Consider the following 6,345-nt stretch of genomic DNA (forward strand, 5'->3'; position numbering starts at 1 on the left):
CCTGACACACTATAGAAGTTAACTTAAACCATTTCAGATTGAAGAAAATTAATCTTGGCTTGAAACTGTATTAATTATTTACTCTTTGCAAATATTTATTGCTAGGAACATTTTGTAACAGATATAAGACTGTTAGAAGTCCTTTTAATCTACTCTTACCCTCTAATATGAAGGCACATCTGACCTCGAGGATGGAGAATACACTAATAAACTAAAGAAGAAAACTCTTAATTTCTCTCCAGTCTTCCCTTCTGCAGCCAAATTACAGGTAATATAAGCTTTTCTTCGGTGATCATATTTTCTAACCTCTGGAATCTGTATTGTTGAAATGAATAAAGGAGACTGACAGGTAGGGACTGTGTCTTACACACAATAGACTTTCAGAGCTCAACGCTGAATGAAACACGAGGCTGAATTAAACACCAGGGGGGTTTGACCATTGGTGAGAAAAATGTCAAGATGATCTTCCTCAAGGCCTCTCTGGAGCACGCTCCCCTTCACGCAACTCAGCACTGGGCATTCCTTTCAAATTTGTACTCATTCATTCATTCAAAATTTGTATTGCCAGGCCATCTGTTCTCTTGTTAAAAAAAAAAAAAAAAAAACTGTCTTGCGACCATAACCTATGATTTGAGCACATACTCAAATCTTATCACTCCTACCCAGGTAAAAACACATAGACATGTTTAATAAAACATAAAATTATATTTTAAAAGCATATAGCCATTTCCAATGTGTTATAATATCAAGTACACAGTACCACTTATCAAGTGTTCTTGTCAAAAATGTTTGACTAATCACAGCCTTCGACATAACTCTAAGTTTACAGGAAATACATGAATAGAGAAAAACTTTAAATGACGCTATGAAAAAACAGTGAAACAAGTCCAGTATGTGGGACATCCATTAAGACAACTGGCCTGGTGTGTCTAATAAGCTAACGTAATGGGGCCGGGGGGGGCGGGGGGGGGGGGAGGGGCGGGGAGACATGGTGGAGGAGTTATATTCTAAGTTCAAAAGGCATAAAAACCAGTGTAATTCATGAACCTTGGTTGGATCATTGGTTAAAAAAATAAGCTATAAAAATTTCTCCTCAGTTGGAGAAAATTGTGTATGGGCTGTGTATTAAAGATATTAAAGAATTATTGTCAATTTCCCTAGGTGTCATAATGGCACTGTGGTTATATATGAGAATGTGCTTATTTTTAGGAGATACATGCTAAAGTATTTGGGGTGAAAGTATTTTGGAGTCTGTGAATTAGTTATATATACAAAAATATATATAATTAATTTATGTATAATATAAATACATATAATAACAATATATATAATCACAGCAGGAAATAAAGAAACAAACCATACACATATTTATATAAATACAGGTTTATGATATACACACACATACACAAATAGAGAGAGAAAACAAATGTGGCAAAATGTTCACAACTGTAAATCTAGGTGGTGAGTAGATAGCGTGTGTTCCACCATATTTTCAAATTTTCTTTGAGTTTGACATTTTTAAGTATAAAATGTTGATGAGAAAAATACATAGCAATAGGAAAGGAAACCTCTATATACCAAAAACTAGAAGAGCAGTAAGAAGGAGCTGAAGCTAAGGGCCCCACAGTGGGGCCAAGACCAGAACTAGACCACACAGGCTTGGTTTTCAATGTCTGCGTAAAAACAAGAGCTGAGACCACAGGCACATCAGCTCCGGTGGAGAAATGGTAAAGGACCAGGAGCTGGGAGTCAACTTCCTGCCTGTGAACAGAAACTGCCACCTTATACCTGAAGCCAGAGTGAATTCTTCACCCCTGACTGTTGCTGTCAACAGAAGTAGCCATGTAAGATGAGAACCCTGAGTTTGCACAACATGTTGGTCCTGGACACAGTTGTGAACTTTCTTCTGAGAACAAAACCCTGAGACAGGGTCTTGGCTAAACTGAACTAAGCTACCATTCCACAATTCAACGGACTGAAACCCACTGTCCACAATTTTTAATAACATCAGAAGAAATTCATTGCAGCAGTGTTTATAGTAGCAAGACATTGAAAACAAGCCATATGCCCATCAGTGGAGTATTGGTTGAATATCCTATGGTATCACTACACAATAGAAGAAGGAGTATATTTTATACTACAAATAAATGATCTCCAGGACATATTGTTAAGTTTAAGAAAAAAAATATTTTGGAGAAAGCATAAATAACAAGCTACAATTTATCAAAAAAAAAAAAAGAAAAGATGGGGGAAGTAAATTTTTTTTCTTATACTAAACAATGGAAAAATAAACTATAATTTTTTAAATCATTAGACATAGTGGGAGGAAGGCAAAATGGAGGAGGGTAGAAGCCAGACTTCCCTGAGTGTGGTGGTTTTGAAAATACATCCACAAGTTCTTTGATACTCCTCCCTTCAGGAGTGGAAATTAATTCCCTTCCCATTCAGTATAGACTGGACTTAATGACTCTCTTTAAAATGTATTCAATTTGTGGGATATCTCTTCCAATATTAGATTATAAAAAGACCATGACTTCCATTTCAGGTAATCTCTCTCTCTCTCTCTCCCTTCCATCACTTGCTCTAGGGGAAGCCAGCTCCCATATCTTGGGGACACTCAGGCTTGCATCAGATCACATCTAAATACTTCTTAAGAAAACTACAGAACATCAAGAATGAGAAATAAAATCACCTGCTTCCACATAGCTTAGTCACTGAGAACCTAAACCATCTGCTCTTACACAGATTACTGTCTACATTGACATGACTTTACTTTTCCTTTTCTTCATTAGTGTAACTTTGCTATCCCAGGTGATTCTCGTCAAAGGAGGAAAAAGTTACAAATAACTTTATAGTTCATCATAGGAACTTGTAAAAAGGTCTGGCAACTCTAGAAAGTATCAACACACAGTTTATATCCCAAGATCCATTGAACTTTTCGTTTTGTTTCAAAATCCTCACCTGCTGTTTCCACAAATCCTAACCTATCATATCACTTACTCAATTGTAATCAAGGCCCCAAATGGAAAGATCCACCTTGAACCAGACGTCAAAATCTCCATTAATTCAACTTTCTCCTTCCCCTTGAGAGACCATAGCCGATTCTGTCCACGCAGCATACTTCCTTATCATGGTTAAGCAATAAATCCAGCATTGTCTTATTCTGATGATAGTTATAGCCTGGCATTTGACAGTCTTGGAGCCCCCACTGAGATCTAGTCAAGATCAAGATGTCTTTTCCACCAAGGTCCAAGACCTTGAACTTGGAAATAGCACATCCCTTGAGGCCCCCACTGGGTGGCCTTCTGACTGCAATGGAGGGGTGAGTAGGTCTGGGTAGAACTCCGATTTCTTTTTGTTGAGCTCCCCAAATGCTGTATTTATTTTGTCTCCTGAGAGTAAGAATCCATTTTAAGCAAGCCTTTGGTTATATGATTAAATTAGAAAAAACTTATTTTGGTGGAAATCTGCTTTGTAACAACACTAATATTCATCTCTGTCACTATTTTGTTGTGCATCTATTAGAGAAAGGTTCACAGGGAAAGGATGGGCATAAGTCCCATAATAAAGTTATTCATCAAACTAGCCCTGGAGACTGAGTTGTGTGGAAAGTTTCTTCTCAGATCAGTAATCTGTAGACAAACTTTGCCCTGAGTCGTTCATCAAACTGTTTAGAGAACTTTCCTCAGTCTTGTCTTGTTTTGTCCATGATAGTCTAGATCTGGAAGAGACTTCCTTTCCAAAACTCCCCTGCTCTCCTGGCACTATAAACCTTGTCAGGGTGTGTAGTTAGATGGCCTGGTCATTAGGTTGGTACCCGAACATGAGGCAGGAAAATAACACTGTGAACTGAGCCTGGACTCTGATGGGTTTGTCTCAGTCTGAACCCAAGTCTGCAATCCCCTGGCCCAGATTTCTGTTACTTCCATGTATATATACGCATAACTCACATTGGAATACTTATCTTTGTAAATGGCATAATTTCAACAAAGACAATTTAGAATTATAGTGGCCAATCCAGGAAAATTCTATATGAGCAAAATTGATTGAGAGGCACATTAGAATAAAAATGTTAAACATCCAGTGGTCTGCATTTTTTCATTGTTATGAGAAAATGCCTAAAAGAAATTCATATCCCAAAATTGCTTCCTTAAGATATTCCTAGGCCAAGAGAAAAGGAAAATGTGAACAACAAAATAATCTCTCTTTTTAGATCCCACTAAATCACAACTCCGAACCTTAAAGCCTTTATCTTACTATTCCTCTTCCCAAATTCTATGTTCCTCAACTTCCTTCTGTCCCTGTCTCTTCCTCTGATCTGTTCCCCTTCCCTCTTGGTTGGCGAGAAACCCTCAAAGCTTAATTACCTCTTGAAATTAAACTTTTCTTTGAACTAGGATAAGTCCTTATAACTGACTTGAAGGTCTTATCTTGCCCTTAGCTGTGAGCCACTGTGAAAAACTTTAGAAAGCCTATACAGGACAGAGACAAATTTGCAGAGGAAAAGAAATTACCTGAGATGGTGTTTCCAACCTGGAGAATTCCAACTTATCTCTCTAGTGACAGAGGAACTCATTTTACTGGGACTGTTATTAGACCATTATTAAAGAGCTTGGCAAAGCCCTGCCACACTCAGATACTTCATTGTCCATATCACCCCAATATTCAGGAAAGATAGAAAAAGTGGAATCCTAAAACTCAAATTAGCAAAATTCTTGGAGACTCTCAAATTTCTATGGCCTAAGGTATGCCCATTGGCTTTAATGATAATGAGATCAACTACTTCCAGGGCTCATCAACTCTCTCTTCCCATGAGTTAGTAACAGTCTGGCCCACAAGTCAAGAAATATCACCTCTAAGTCGAGACTTCACCTATTACAAGTAGACATGCTCAAATATTTCAAGGGACTCATGCAATATACTCAGTCTTATCATCAACAGGTAGAAGCAGCCTCTCTTCAATATAGCCCTAAATAATCCTTGCACGACTTAAAATAGGGAGACCTGATCTTTTGAAACAGACATCAGAGAAAGACAATTTTTAAACTATTATGGAAAGAACCCTATCAGGTACTCTTAAACAACTAGCACAGAAGGGAAACTGTACAGAGTTGATTCTTGGATTCATCTCTGTAGCCTCCCAAAGGTGTCCACATCCTAATTCCAGAAGTCTGTGAATGTTTCCTTACATGGCAAAAGGGACTTTGTAGATATGATTAAGCTAGGGATCTTGAGATTAGGGGATTGTCCTGGATTTTCCAGGTGGACACAATGTGTTCACAAGCACCCTTATAAGAAAAAAGAGGGTCACAGACAGAGGAAAAGCAATGTGATGCCAGAAGCAGAGAGAGAAAGACTTGAAAATCTTTCTGACTTTAAAATAGAGGACTGGGCCATAAGCCAAGCAATACAGGCAGCCTCCAGAAGCTAGAAAAGGCAAGCAACAGATTCTCTTCTCCAGATGTAGATGGATTTTAGACTTCTGACCTGCAGAACTGTAAGAAAATAAATTTATGTTGTTTTAAGCCATATGTTTGTGAGAATTTGTTGTAGCAGCAATATGAAACTAATTCACATCTCTCAATTACAGAAACAAACTATCCTAGATCGCTGGAAGACCGTCCCTATTGGAAAGCTGAGCATTCTTAGGAAGCTGCAGGAACAGTCTTTGGGAAAAGGCAGCATTGACCCAAGAACTTTGGACCAAGATGATAACGGTGGGAGATGTAGACAGCTCCCACCCGAGATCCATGCAACAAAACCAGAGTGTCACTCTTTAATATGCATTCCTTTGTTCTCTGTTTTCCTAGCTTTTTTCTTTTCTCTGTTGCTGAGTTAAGGATATTTTAAACTATTTTATGCATTAGACCTCTATTCTTAATATTGCTTTTGGCATCCTCAGACATTCCTTAATGTGAGTCCAATACCTTGCATAATTTACTCAAGAACTGCCTAAAGCATACAACCAAGCTGACTGTTGAGCTTGCACTCTTGTCCTGTAAGAGCCACCCAGTTCTCCTTAGTTCCAGGTCCTTGTTTTTTTGTTTTTTGGGGGTTTTTTTTGAGGAAGATTTGCCCTGAGCTAACCACTGCCAATCCTCCTCTTTTTGCTGAGGAACACTGGCCCTGAGCTAACATCCATGCCCATCTTCCTCTACTTTATATGTGGGACACCTACCACAGCATGGTTTTTGCCAAGTGGTGTCATGTCCACATCCCAGATCCAAACCAGCAAACCCTGAGCCGCCTAGAAGCGGAACATGTGAACTTAACCGCTGCACCACCGGGCCGGCCCCCAGGTCCTTGTAATAAATCAGTTGGGTTCCTGAGTAACTGAACTCAACC

Source organism: Equus asinus, chromosome 27, assembly GCF_041296235.1.
Source record: "Equus asinus isolate D_3611 breed Donkey chromosome 27, EquAss-T2T_v2, whole genome shotgun sequence".
Classification (NCBI taxonomy): Eukaryota; Metazoa; Chordata; class Mammalia; order Perissodactyla; family Equidae; genus Equus; species Equus asinus.